Raw genomic sequence first — 15,521 nt, forward strand, 5'->3', positions numbered from 1 at the left:
AACTAAGTGATTTATTTCATCAAATTATGTTATTTTCATCATTTATTTATTCTCAGCAGGCAGTTTGATACTTCTGTTCACACAAGGGGGAGGTGTATGCTAGCATCGTAAGGCGGGAAAATGAATGAAGTTCTCCAAATGGTACAGCCCCTAAAAACCAGGGGATTACGAGTTAAAATAACAGCATTTGAAGTGCGGCATAACCTGAACAAGTGAAGAGAAGCTGAAGCTTCCAGTGTGTGACAAATGAACGATGTCACGACTTCCAGGAGAGAATCATCCCAACAGCATACTCATCTCGGTTTCCAATAATGTCCGCTTGTTTGTTTTATTTGGTTTCATTTCTATGAGGATTTTGCTCTGAGGCACAGGCAGACCTCAAGTAATTTCCGATTTCCCTGCCTCTGCTTCCTGAGTGTTTGGGTTATTGGTTTGCATTGTCATACGTTGCTCATTCCAGAGAACTTATGCAGAAAATCTGCGTTAGTGGAAGAAAAGGGGTCTCAGTACTGGAATACAGCTTTACATGATGCCTTTCTTTTAAAGCTTCTAGAAATGTGAAAAAAGTTAATTTTGTGATACTTTTTTCACAAAAGTTACTTTTGTGAAGCCTCACAAACACTACTTGTGTGTGATTAAGGCTCATATTAACAATGATATTTTATTTGTAGTGTAATTTGGCTGTGATACTTTTGTTCATCAAAGGTAAGATTTCAGTAAAAAGGAAAAATCATAAATGGTAATAATACATGTAATGCAAATTGAGTAATGCATGAAACATATACATACTCAAGAAACATCTAATTCTTCTCTCCTCTTGTTCTCCCACTCCCCTTGATAGTAAAACGAAACAAATAGTTGTCCTTTCCTGAAATCAACATATTTTCATTTCAAAAGTATCTTCCTTAGTTTCATCTCTATGTGGACATTAACTCACATATTCTAATCCAGTCTGTTCACATCTCCACTGTAGATTAACTCAGCAAAACTGACAAATGAGATCTAACTTTTAATAACCAGTCAGACATGATCTGTAATATAATGTTTGTTATAAGTTCTAAGAAGTAAAGATAAATCAAAATACTGATAATAGCCTTTGCGTTGTCCCACCCGTGACATTTTGTATGTAGCAGAGATGAACTTCTAACCTCATAACGAGGGATTCCTCCTGGACCTGTCGTGAAGTCTTTTTATATATAATCTCTTCCTTGATATCACCCTTTTCTTTTACAATGACTGTTCCAGGAAAATAAATTTAAGTTGCTGAGGGCAGCTATATTGCCTTTAAGGTATTTGTCTAAATCAAAAGTCTTGGTGCCCTGTGATTTGGAAGCCTGGAGAAGCAACCAAAATAAATGAGTTGAACACCCCTTTGCTGCTTTTATTTCTGCTTCTAGTTCTGTTTGTGTCTTTCCTTAAACATAACTAAATTCACAAGCAAATATAGTTTTTGTCTTCTCATATATACTATATTTCCTTTTCTTTTCAAAGCAGTAGCATTTTCCCAGACTTGTCCAAGTCACTCAGACAAATGTGTACAAAATTATGCTTTTCTGCTTTCTGATAATTTTTTGGAATTTTAATACTAGTTCTCATGGCAAGAAATGATTTTGACTAAGAAAGAAAATTACATAAGTAATACCACAAAAGTATGATAATTTTACTAATATTTTTATTCTTTAAAATATTTATATATTTTGATTAAATTTATTACCTTCCCCCAAGTTTTTCCAGATCTTCTACCTCCTTCCTGCCTATCTGACTTTATGTTCTCCCTCTCGCAATTTAGAAAAAAAAAAATCTAAGTTCAGTTTGTGTTGCCTGTCTACTCCTGAGCATGGATCTTGTGTTGGGGTTTGGTTGATATAACAGGTGTCACTCCATTAAAGAAAACTTACTGTTTCTTTCCCAGCAACTATTAATTCCCAATAGCTCCTTGGCAATGGTAGGATTTTTGCTCACTTTACCTCCTCCATTTTGGTATTTTATCTGGCTTGAACTTGCACAGGCCTTTTGTGTGCCATCACACTCTCCAAGTTCATATGTACATTTGCCCTGTTAGGTCTGGAAAACAGCGTTTCCCTGGAGTCATCCACTTCTGCTGGATCTTACCTTTTCTCAGGTTCCTCTTTCACATAGAGTTTTGAGGGAAGAGATTTAATAAAGGCATCCCATTTTGGAATGAACACAAAAAGTCTCTTAGTCTACCTATGATAAGCAGTTAAGGGTTTCTAGGTTAATTACCATCTACTGGAAGAAGAGGCTTCTCTGATGAGGCCCGGGCAATATGTTGGTCTATATTATTGTACTATGCCATGAGAAATGTTATTTCTAGTCATGTAGCAGAATGATATTAGTGAATTTCCCCCTATAGGACATGTAACTGTTTAATGTCAGGTTTAGAGCAGGTTCTTGGACTCACTCGTAGTGTCACTTTCTCCTGTATTGAGTTTTAAATCCGATTTTTAAAAAATGACGAAGTGGTTGGTTACTCCTGTAATATTCATGCAATAATTCCACCAGAGGGCATATCATCCAGGCAGTTCATTATTGTAGTTCACAGAGTTGTAAAGTAGGTTACACTGCTGACTACTTTTTTCCACTGGCAGCATTTCCAGCACTTTCCAGCACTATTAATGCTAGACAACAAAGGGTGATCCTTCAGTAGAGAAGAGCTAGAGTTCTACATATTCTATGATGTAAGTATACAGTGTCTTCACCTCTAAGGTATTACTGTCAAGTTCTGGAGGGGAGTCAATAGCATTGGCAATACCCTGTAGTATTTAGGAGGGTCTATGATACCCAATTAGTCAACAGCTCAATAATACCTTCCTTATTACTGCTTCTGCCCATAGAAGAAAATATGATAGGATAATTTTAATAAAAATGTTGGGGATGACTGCATAAAATCCTTCTGTATATGTTGCCTTAGTTTGGGTTTCTATTGCTGTGATAAAGTGCCATAACCTGAACTAACCTGTGCCTTAAATCTAATTAAAAAGTGGTTGGCTACTCCCATGACTTGTACCACTATTACACCACTGAATACATATTCTCAAGCTGATTGTTGTTGCTGCTCATCGGATTCACAGACACGTAAGACACTTGATTAGTTTTCTCCCCCAGTATCATACACAGAATCCTCCAGTGCTATGAATACTAAACCAGTAGAAATGACATTTCAAGGTTGGCACCAGCTTGATTTCTCTGTCCTGTGACTCCATTAGATGGTCATCATGTTCTGTAGGGTAACAAAGATCAATGGCTGGCATGCCACTGACCAACAAATAGAAAAGAGTTGACTCTTACCTGCCACTTGTAATGTTGTTCCCTTATTGCTCAGTAACTAACAACTTTTACAAAAGTTGTCTGAGTGACGTTAGGACAATTGTAACACTGAAAAATCAATACATTTAGAACCTTGATATTTTTACAGTATTTCAGAAGTATATTGACTGTTTTGTAACATTCCCTAGAATTAAAATGTATCATTTAAGTATCCTGTGATGATATTTTTTTTCCTTTTACAAGTTTTGTTCACATTTCATATATAAATCAACAAAAGAGATATAGCCTCATGCTATAGACTTAATATTGCTAGTAATTTAGTGAATACATAATGTAAGCATAAAGTATATATCCTATAGAACTCTCAAGTTCAAAGCCAATTTGAGACAAGTAGGTTATCCAAAGGTGAGAAATACTTATATGACTGAGGAGGAGAATGGGAAAGTATATATCACAGACCTCCTTTGTGTTTCCATCCCAGTGGCTATATCAGATCAAAATACCTCAGAGTAAAGGCTGAATTTTTTATAAGCATTGCTTGATAAGATGAAAAGCTAAGTTGGAGCCTTTGGCCTAAGGAATTCAATACAATAAGCATTATAGTGTCTATGTCAGGGTAGCCTTTGAAAAAATTAAATAAAATAATCTCTTTTTTTCTTTCCTTTTTTATTAGTTCTTTGAAACTTTCCATATGTGTTTGATCACATTCATACTCTTCACAGATTCTTCTCAGGTTGATCTCTCTTTTCTTTCCACCAAATATTGTATCCTTTTTTTTTCACCAAAATGGCCATTTTGTGCTGTCTAAATATTTTTGGATCTGAGACCTTCTACAGGAGCATTGTTGACTTAACAAGAGCTAAACATTCAGAGAAAACTGACTCTTCCTCTGCAAACAGCTAATAATTAGCTTTCCAGCTAGGGGTCGAACTCTCCATGTAAGGATTTATTCTGATTTAGGCTTGCACATGTCTTGTGCATGGTGTCCCAGAACTGTTGAATTCATATGTGTATTTACCCTTCTGTAACCTAAAGACAGAGGGCGCCTACAAACTCTTGTCTCTTACACTCTGTTCTACCTCTCCAGAGATTCCTGAGCCTTTGTAGGAGGGAGTGAAATGTAAATACTCGCTAAAATTCTGCAGTCCCTTAGTCTATGCATGTTTGTTTCCCTATTGATTATCATCTACTGAAGAAAAAGAAGCTTCTCTAATGAAGGTTGAGAGATATATTATTAAGTCTGTGGGAATAATGACATCTTAGAGGTTGGTTAAATACTATGTCATTTAGAAGATAATAGCAGTAGTTTTTCTCCTAGGATCTATGATCTGTCTACCCATAGGTTCTTGGCCCAATAAGTGGATCTGGCAGGGGTTTAATTTCGTGGAGTAGGACTTAAATTCAACCTAAATCTGGTTGTTTGCTCCTATAACATTTGCACTATTTTTGTACCAGTTGGCATGCCTTGCCACCAGTTCTTACTGTAGCTTACAAAGTTCATACCTTGGTAACACTGATAATTAATTTTCTCCTCCCATAGCTTACATAGCACATACAAAAACTATGAAGTAGAGATGATGCTTCAAGATCAGTAAAAGTTCGGTCTCTGCAAGTATGTGATGTTCAGTAATAGAGTCCTGCCACCAAGTTCTGGATGGTAAACAAGATCCCTGTAAATAGCTTACAATGGGCTTTGGGTCTATAGGACTCCACTCACTTCACTCACCAGCAACTAGGAATCAACCCATTCCTAGCAATTGGATTTTTCTTTGTTATACTGTGGTGTCTACCACTAGATGAGCCTTCTTGGCTCTTTGTATGTGTGTATACAGATTTATTTTAGTAAGTTCCTATAAGGGTAGGTTTCCACATGAATTTTTCAGTCTTTAGTGTTATTTGTCCCTCTTTTATTTATTTTTCTACTGTCAATTTTTATTTACTTTTAATTAATTTTGTTAGTAATTATAGATTATTCACTTTGTATCCGAGCTAAAGCCCCCTCTCTCATCCCCTCCAAATCCCACTCTCCCTCCATCATTTATTCCCATGTTCCTTCCCAAATCCACTGATAAGGGAGGTCATCCTCCCCTTCCCTCTGACCCTAGCCTATCAGGTCTCATCAGGACTGGTTGCATTGTCTTCCTCTGCTGCCTGGTAAGTATGTTCCACATTTAGGGGGAGGTGATCAAAGAGCCAGCCACTGAGTTCATGTCAGAGACAGTTCTTGTTACCATTACTAGGAAACCCACTTGGAGACTGAGCTACGATGGGCTACAACTGTGCAGGGGATCTAGGTTATCTCCATGCATGGTCCTTTGTTGGAGTACTGGGCACAGATTGGGGAGGGGGGCTTTTATTGATTTATTTATTAAATTTTTATTTTTATATTAATTATAGTTTATTTACTTTGTATCCCAGCTGTAGCCCACTCCCCCATTTTTTCCCAATCCCACCCTCCTTCTCTCATCTCCTCCCCTACCCTTCTTCAAGTCCCCGACCTCCCCTTCCATCTGGCCCAGATTTTTGGTTCTGTTGTTCTCCTTATGGAACTCTTATTCCCTCCAGGTCTTTCTCTCTCCCCCTTCTTTCATAAGATTCTCTGCTTTGTGTCCAAAATTTGGCTATGAGTCTCAGTATCTGCTTTAATACCCTGCTGTGTAGATTCTTTCATAAGCCCTCTGTGGTAGGCCCCTGTCCTGTTCCCTGTTTTCTTCCTCCTCTGATGTCCATCCTTTTAGTCTTTCTGAATTAGGAATGAGAATCTCACTCAGGGTCCTCCTTTTTGCTTAGCTTCTTTAGGTGTCCAGATTTTAGTATGCTTATGCTATATGTCTAATATCTACTTAAAAGTAAATATATACCATGTGAGTCTTTCTGTTTCTGGGATACCTCACTCAGGATGATCTTGTCTCTCTTTTATTAGAGACAAGACAAATAGTCACCTTTTTGAGCACAGAGAAAACAAGGCTTCTAATTCAACGCAGATCCACATGGCTCCATGAAATAATGCAATATTTTCATTATTTTGTTTCTGTTATTGTTTTTGTTTTGTTTCTTCAAGAAACTGACTAATTCCATGCACTGCAAATGCAGTATCTGCTTCTCTAGTTGAAAAAAAATGTATTTGGTAATTGAAGATTATGCAATGTGACAGATTCTTGCTGCATGCTGTTGTCTGTAAGACATAATTCTAGTACACAGAAAACAACTTTAAACAAAATTTTCAGGAAAAATACAAACTCTAGGAAGAAGCCTTTCAACCCAGAAAGAATTAAACTGATTTAATTTTTTAGTTTCTTTTCACACACTACCTTACATTTTTGTAAACTGTTTTTAATTCAAGATGTATGCAAATCATCTGGTGTTTTTGCATAGAAATCTCACCTACCTCTAATGACCTCTAATATTTGTTGAATTTCAAAATTACTTCCTACATTTATTTTTCCTCCTACATTCTAACTTGTAAACTCAAGGATCATTAAGAGAATATCTGAAACTTAGCTACGTAAGTTTAGAAATCAACAACACTGAAACATTTTAGTATTGTTCTATGTACAAGGAATACGCAAGAGCCAGTTTAAATATTAACGTATTTATTTCCTCTCATAATACTAGAGTATTCTCTTTTACCATCTGCATATTATTTGACACTTTTTTTTTTAGTTTCGCTCTTGTGTAGTTTATCAAATACTTCTTGTGCCTATAATGTTTGTACATATATCTGTCTCTTTTGTAAATGATGAAGGAGCTGACAAATGGCTTGTGCATGCTTTTTTTCAACATAGTATTTTAGGGCTTTGAATGTGTATACTGGAATTACCATAATAGAAATTTTCAAATATGCTTATTTTAATACTTAGTTTTGTTTTCATTCTTATCTTTTTGTAACATATACGCACTGACACATATTTATGCTTACACACATATATATGCCTCTCTATGATTGTGCTTATGTCAATAAATTAAAACTTTGACTATATACCCATGTATTCTAGCCATTTACTAATATTTCAGATATAATTTATTTCATTTTATATTGACAGTATAGAAAGTAAAAAAAAATAAAGATTAATTCCACATGTATTCATAACGACTAAGACTAGTGTAACAGTTACTCTGCAAAAGGTTATGCCATGAAAAATTACCAAAGAATAAATGATAAATACTCACTCCCATTGTGAAAAAATAGTAAAATTTGAAGCAGAGCAAAATTAAATTCTTCTTTTAGGACATAGTCAGGATTTCAACAGATCATTCAGTTCAAATTCATTGTAAGTGGTTACAATGTTAGCTTTTGGTGTAAATGCTAGATTAGTAAATGATTCCCACAGTGTTGCCTTCTCAGCGTTAATAGTAACTACCATATGTTAGCATTCCTTTCGACTGACAGAGATAAAAGGACTTCTGTCTTCAGGATTCTCAGTCTTTCATTGGTCACTTCTTAACTCCCAGACCTTTAAATGCATCAATTTGATTGAATAATATTGTTTGACAAGAAATATTAAAATATAATGTGAAGAAAATTTTGATTAATTTAAGAAGGCAGTAACAACAGAACAAAAAGAATAAAGCCAGTAAGCAAGGAGAAGGAGAAGTCAGTGTGGTGTGGAGCCCACAAACACTGAAGGGTGTTGACACTGTCACTGGACACTTGTTTACTGAAGTCTTCAAGACAGGGTTTCTCTGTATAACCTGATGTGATCCTACGCATATACAGAGGATGTTCCTTATGTGATCATAAAGCTGTCACTCTAATATGCAAGATGTAGGCTTTCTTTTTAGATTTGAATTTCAGCCTCATATTCTGCATACCTTATATGTATTTTATTTATCTCATTGTCATATTTTGCAACAAGCTTATAGAAAAAGTTTCTGTGAAGATTCTGTGAACAAGCCAGGTATATTGGCACACCTGTAATACCAACACTGGGCTAATTGAGGCAGACATATCTCTGTGAGTTTAAGACCAGCCTAGTCTAAAAAGTGAGTCCAGGACAGCCAAAGCTACACATAGACACCCTGTCTCCAAAACAACAACAACCAAAAGAAGATTCTGTGAACAGGAGATAAAAGCTTCTTATGTAATATTGGTACAGTGCTAAAAGAGATTTTTGTGGTTCTAGTGATAAATAAATCCTTAGGGTGATGTTCATTGTTGGGTGTAATGGTACATGCCTTTAATCCTTTAGTGTCAGCACCAGGAGGCAGAGGCAAACAAAGGCAGAGGCAAGTTTGAGGCCAGCCTGTTCTACAGAGTAGGTTCCAGGACAGCCAGGGCTATACAGAGAAACCCTGTCTTGAACAAAACAATCACACTCATCAAAGAAAGGATCAAAATATTCTGTATGTATTGTGGTTAACATTACATTGGTCACTTTATATAATCAGACAACACAACTACTATCATTGTTTCCCTTAAATCTTCTGGTTAGGGCTTGCTTTTGGAGACTCCAATCACAAAGTTGGAGACAAGAAAGACAAGACATCAAGACGTTATGATGGATACTCATAACCTTGAGTAAAGAGCTCACAACCATCAATATTACTTCAGTATGACCAGAATCCATTGAGTCATCGTATTGTAAACACTTCCACAAGGACTAGCACAAAATTAGAGAGGACTGTTCTTTGGAATACTGAGATAAATTTGATTTTAAAAACTTTTTCTTTTATATTATGAAGACTCCTCTCATGTAACTTCTCCAATGACCTTTAAACTCCTTGGTTATGGAATACAAAAGAGTCTTAGGCATGAGCCCTTCACTTTGCCATGAACCCAGAAATATGTGCCGTAAATCTTCCTCACTGATAGAGAATCAAATCAAATCAGAATAAACCTGACATTTTTAGATCATTTATTATCAGCAATTATCTTGTGAATCATTATTTCCTTCCTGTTTGTTTGACAGGGCTATTGTTCCCTAGGAACAAAGCATTGCCTCTCAATGACATAACCACATTTCTCTGGGAAAATAGTAGAAACTAAATAACAAGAGAACTTTTCTGCTCTTAGGTTGCAATGGTCATCGTGGATGAGTATGTAGGAACTGACATTTTATGAGGCAATCCTGATTTAAGATGTATCTATTACTCACGTTATCACTGTAACTTAAACATAGCCAGTAGCCAGGCCTTGCAAGAGTCTCACTCATATCTGATTCAAAAATGAGTGTTGAATGAATGAGTCAAATTAATTATATGAATAATTGTCAATCAATATTCTATCTGCTTAAAAGTTTATTAAATAAATTTATATCCAACTTATTTGATAGTATCACATAAAAATTAAGTATGTACTTAAAGATTGATATTCTAAAGGATTCCATAGAAAAATAAATTTATAAAATATGTTACCGTGGCATATAAATTTATGAAAATTTTATTCATAAGAAAAATATATGAATATATATTTTGTATATATGAACAAAATCTTATAAGGTAGAAATAAGTAAAATGCTCTCATATGACTATATTATTGTTCAAAGATAATATAAAAAGCTAGAGAAAGTCTTATGAAAAAATCATAAACATATTTGTACTAGTGTTTATAAAATATTTGTATTTTCCTATTTTTTTTTACAATATTTATTTATTTACCATATGGAGAACACTTTTCCTCCATCCTCTCTCCCAGTCAGTCCCTTCTTCTCAGCTTCCCTCCATTTTCATGTCCTCTCTTTCTCCTCAGAAAAGGCTCAGAAAGCATCCCATGGATATCAGCTTGCTTTGGCATATCAAGTTGTAGTAGGATTATGCTCATCTGCTTTTGTGGCTAGGCAAGGCAACACAGTTAGGAAATAAAATTAAAATTAAAATCAAATAAACTAATAAAATAAAATAAATTAAAATAAAATAAGGAATCCCAATGCATTCATCAGAGTCAGATACATCTCCTGCTCCTGCTGTTAGGAGTCTCACATGCAAACCTAGCTAGATGAGCGCTACAGTGACATATGTGCAGAGGGCCTAGGTTTGTCCCATGGATGCTCTCTTTGTTGGTTTATTCTCTGTGGGCACCTATGGGCTTATGTAAGTCACTTCTGTATTTTTTCTTGTGGTGTACTTGACTTCTCTGACTCCTTTAGTCCTCCATCCTGCTCTTCCATAGAATTCCCTGAGCTTCACCTGATATTTGTCTGTGGTCTCTGCATCTGTTTCCATCAGTTGCTGAGTGAAAACTCTCTGATGACAGTTTCGCTAGTTGCCTTTCTGGGAGTATAACAAAATTTGATTTTTGATTAATTAATTTATTTATTAACTTTACCCCCTGATCTTAGCTCCCTCTTTCCTTTCCTCCTGGTCCTACCATCCCTCCCTCTTCCCACCCCTCCTCCTCTAGTCCACAGAAAAGGGGAGCCCCATCCTACCCACCCACCCAGCCTAGTTCATAAAGTAGCATCATGACTGAGCTTTTCTTCTTCCCTAGAGGCCTGGTCAAAAAGCAGGGAACAAAGTCCATGTCATAGTCAGCCCAGGTTCCTTCTACTTGGTGACCCACATGAGTCCTGAACTGCCCATCTGCTAAAAGTGTCAGGGGTGGGCTCTCTCTCATGGGGATAGTCTCAAGTTGGGCCAACCATGGTTGTCAATTCCCTGATTTTCTGCTTCATCTTTAGCCTGCATATCTTCTTGGCAAAAGAAAATGTGTGTATAAGGGTTTTGCAGGGTTTGTACCCCAGTCCCACCATTGGAAGACGTTTCTGGTTACAGGAAAGACCCATTTCAGGCTCCATATTCTCCATTGCTTTGGGATTAAGATTCTTTCCATTTAATTGGTGTTGGCCACCAGTTTGCTATATATTGCCCTTTGTATGATATAAGGTTGTTGACGGCTATTTCCCATTTTTAGGCTGCTGTTATGTCTGTTGGAAGACATCTTTTGACTACAGAAGCTTTTCAGTTTCATGTCCCATTTAATATGTGATGATTTTAGAGCCTGAGCTGTTGGTATTATGTTCAGGGAGTTGTCTTTTATGCCAACACATTCAAAGTTATTCCCCACTTTCATTTTTATGGTATTTAGGGTACCTGGTTTTATGCAGAAGTTTTGTTCCACTTGAACTTAAGTTTTGTACATGTTGACAGATGTGGATCCATAGCGTATTGGTCTCAGGAAAGACCCCTGTGCTCAGATTTTTTTTGGTTCTGTTGCTCTCCTTGTGGAGTTCCTGTCCTCTCCAGATCTTACCGTTTCTCACTTCTTTCATAAGATTCCCTGTACTCTGCCCAAAGGTTGACCATAAGTCTCAGCATCTATACTGATAGTCTTCAGGGCAGAGCATTTCAGAGGTCCTTTGTGTTAGGTTCCTGACTTGTTCCCTCTTTTTGCCTTCTTCTGATGTCCATCCTCTTTGCATTTCTGGATAGGGATTGAGCATTTTAGCAAGCGTCCTCCCTCTTGGTTAGTTTCTTTAGGTGTACAGATTTTAGTAGGTTTATCCTATATTATATGTCTATATGAGTGAGTATATACCATGTGTGTCTTTCTGCTTCTGGGACAGCTCACTCAGGATGATCCTTTCCAGGTCCCACCATTTAGCTGAAACTTTCACATGCTGGAAAGGTTGGGGAGAAAGGGGAACCCTCCTCCACTGCTGGTGGGAATGTAAACTTGTACAACCAATCTGGAAAGCAAACTGGTGCTTCCTCAGACAACTAGAAATAGTGCTTCCTCAAGATCCAGCCATACCACTCCTAGGCATATACCCAAAAGAGGCTCAAGTACACAATAAGGACATTTGCTCAACCATGTTTGTAGCAGCTTTATTTGTAATAGCTAGAAGCTGGAAACAGCCCAGATGCCCCTCAGTGGAGGAATGGATACAGAAATTGTGGTACATCTACACAATGGAATATTACTCAGCAATAAAAACAAGGAATTCATGAAATTTGTAGGTAAGTGGTGGATTCTTCAATTTCTTTCTTCAAAGACTTGAAGTTCTTCTCATACAGGTGTTTTTGTTGCATGTTAGGAGTTATATAAAGTTATTTTATATTATTTGTGGCTATTGTAAAAGATGTTGTTTCCCCAACTTCTTTCTCAGACTGTTTATCATTTGTATAAATGAGGGCTACTTCTTTTTGAGATAATTTTCTTTCCAGCCACTTTGATGGTGGTATTTATAAGCTGTAGGAGTTCTCTGATATAATTTTGGTGGTGAATTATACATACTATCATATCATTCTCAAATAGCAATACTTTAACTTCATTTTTTCCAATTTGTATCCCCTGATTTCCTTTAGTTGTCTTATTGTTCTACCTAGAAGTTCAAGTACTAACTAGAGATATATGAAGAGAGTTAGTAATATTAAATCATTAGTGTGTGATCTCTTCAACATCCCAAATTCTTTATTTTCACTAAAGTTTTATAAGTCACTCATGACAGAAAGACAGCTTCCTTGCAGGAATATTCAGTCACAACAGATAGTTTGCTACACATAGGAGTTAGCATTTCTTATTGAATGGTTGGTATATTCTCAGGAGTGGTATAACTAGAGTAGTGCTATTCCAAATTTTCTGACAAAGCACCAGATTGGTTTCCAAAGTGATTGTACTAGTTTGAACTCCCACCAGCAATGGAGGAGGATCCCTCTTTCGCCACATCCTCTCCAACCTGTGTTGTCACTTGGGTTTTTGATCTTAGCCATTCTGACTGGTATAAGATGGAATCTTAGAGTAGTTTTGATTTGCATTTCCATGATGGCTAAGGACCTTGAGCATATCTTTGTTTCTCTGTCATTCGATATTCCTATGTTGAGAATTCTCTGTGTACCTCTGTACCCCATTTTTAATTTGATTACTTGGTTTATTGGTATTTAACTTCTTGAGTTCTTTATATATTCTTGATATTAGCCCTCTATTGGATGTAGGGCTGGAGAAGATCTTTTCCCAGTCTGTAGGCTGTCATTTTGTTCTGTTGCCAGTGTGTTTTGCTTTACAGAAGGCTTTCAATTTCTCAAGGTCCCATTTATTAATTGTAGATCTTACAGCCTGAGCTGTTGGTGCTCTGTTCAGGAAGCTGTCACTTGCATCAATGAGTTGAAGGCCCTTCCCCACTTTTTCTTTCAATAGTTCTATTGTGTCTGGTTTTATGTTGAGATCTTTGAAACACTTATGGTAGTTTGATCAACTATTTCATAGCAGCTTGATTTGTAATAGCCAGAATCTGGAAACAAACTATATGTCCAACAACGTAGAAATGGACATGGTAGAATGGAGCATCTACACAATGGAATACTACTCAGCTATTAAAAACAAGGAAGAGAGGATACAGGATGGGAGCCTACTATAGAGGGTTCTCTGAAAGGAACCACCTAACAAGGGATCAAAGGAGATACTAAGACTAAAGGCCAAACTTTGGGCAAAGTGCAGGGAGTCTCTGAAAGAAGAGAGGAGCGGGGATAGAGGGACATAGAAGGGACAGAAACCCCACAAGAAGACCAGCAAAACTAAAGGATCTGAACCCAGGGGTCCTGCAGAAAGACTAATATACCAACAAAGCATGCCTAGATACCCTGCTCAGCTGTGGCCAAGTGGCAGCTCAGTCTCCTTTTAGATCTTTGAGTGAGGGGGGCAGGGGCTGCCTCTATCATGTACTTGGTTGACTTCTCTTTGATGATCACTCATCCCTGGTGTTGTGGCCTTGCCAGGCCAGGGAGGAAGAGGATCCAGGCAGTCCTGAGACTTTACAAGCTAAGGGCAAATGGCAATGGCGAAAAACTCTCCCTTTCAATGGACTAGGGGAAGAGGATGGGGGAAGAGAGAAGACAGGTGGGACTGAAAGGACTTGAGGGAGGGAGCTTCAATAAGGATATATAATGAATAAATTGTGAATAAAAAATAAAAATAATAAATACATAAATAATAAAAGGGTTAGTATTTCAAGTTTCTTTAGAACTATTTTTATTCTATTTTAGTGCATCCTATAATGAATTCACAATTGAGATTACTGAAATAGTTAAAAGATGGATGTAGCATTTCCCAACTGGCTTTCCCACTGTCATTATACTCATGTTTTCAAAACATGGACACTTTAGAATATTACTTATATATGATGCTTCAGTATATACTTAACTGAAACAATGAAACTTTTTTATCTTGCTTGGTAAATTTCTTCATGTTTATAAAGACCAAATATATAAACAAGAAACTGAGAGCAGTTGCTGGTTGATAACTGAAGTCTTCCTGAGAAAACAAATACTGGTGAAAAATGAATTATTTACTGTGCCTGATTTAATGCCATTCTGATAACAGATAGCGGCTTTCTCAATTAACTATTGAGAAATAGTAACTTATTGTGAAAATAATTAATACAAAATATTTTCTCAACTAAGAAAATTCCTTCAGAAAAGTAGTTCAGAAAGAGACATTTTAAATACGCAGTAAATCTGAAGGCGCTGTGCATCATGGGTATGTTGTGATGTTACAAAGACAGTGGTAAAGCCTTTGGTTACACAACATGACATTCTTCTCCTTGAATAAGAAAACTGGAGATCACTATTACAAATAGATCAAACTAAAACTGAGTTACCAATTATGTTATCTAATTAGATTTAGCCAGAAAAAAAAAGAGAGAGAGAGAATTCTGTCTCAAATCTGTATGAGAAGATAGTCTTTTAACTTGAAAGGTTCCCACTGAGTTTAAGCAGGATCCCGTTCTGATGCTTCTTTCGAAAGGAAGATATGGGTGATACTTCCCCTTTGATGTATGATTTTCTAATATGAGGCTCCCAGCATATCATGTGAAACCTATAGCTGGGTCATAAAGCTGACAAGAAAGAAGTCTGAATCTGTTTCAAAAGGATTTTTATACATTCCAAAGAAAGGAGAAAATACTTAAAAGTAAATGTTCCAAAGAAAAGGAACAGAGACTCATTTCTTCCCTTTTTTTCAATAGAGAAAGAGACGCTTCTCATTTATTATTAAGGTAGCATTCTGGAGTTAGAATTTTCATGCAATCATATATACTCTTTTTAAATGAACAGTATGAGTTTTGGCAAAAAATATCATCCTTTAATCTTCAATTAAGACATGGATCATTTCAGCCAGTTAAAATTCTCTAGTTTGTTCTGTGGTTCTGGGGTCATTATTCACCCTTCCCAAAATTCTATCCCAGTCTTTATGCCTCCTTAAGATTTTTGCCTTGTGCCCAGATTTTTTGGTTCTGTTGCTCTCCTTGTGGAGCTCATATCCTTTCCAGATCTTACTATTTCCCACTTCTTTTATAAGATTC

The sequence above is a fragment of the Psammomys obesus genome, unplaced genomic scaffold, assembly GCF_907164565.1.
Source record: "Psammomys obesus unplaced genomic scaffold, mPsaObe1.curated_primary_1811, whole genome shotgun sequence".
NCBI lineage: Eukaryota > Metazoa > Chordata > Mammalia > Rodentia > Muridae > Psammomys > Psammomys obesus.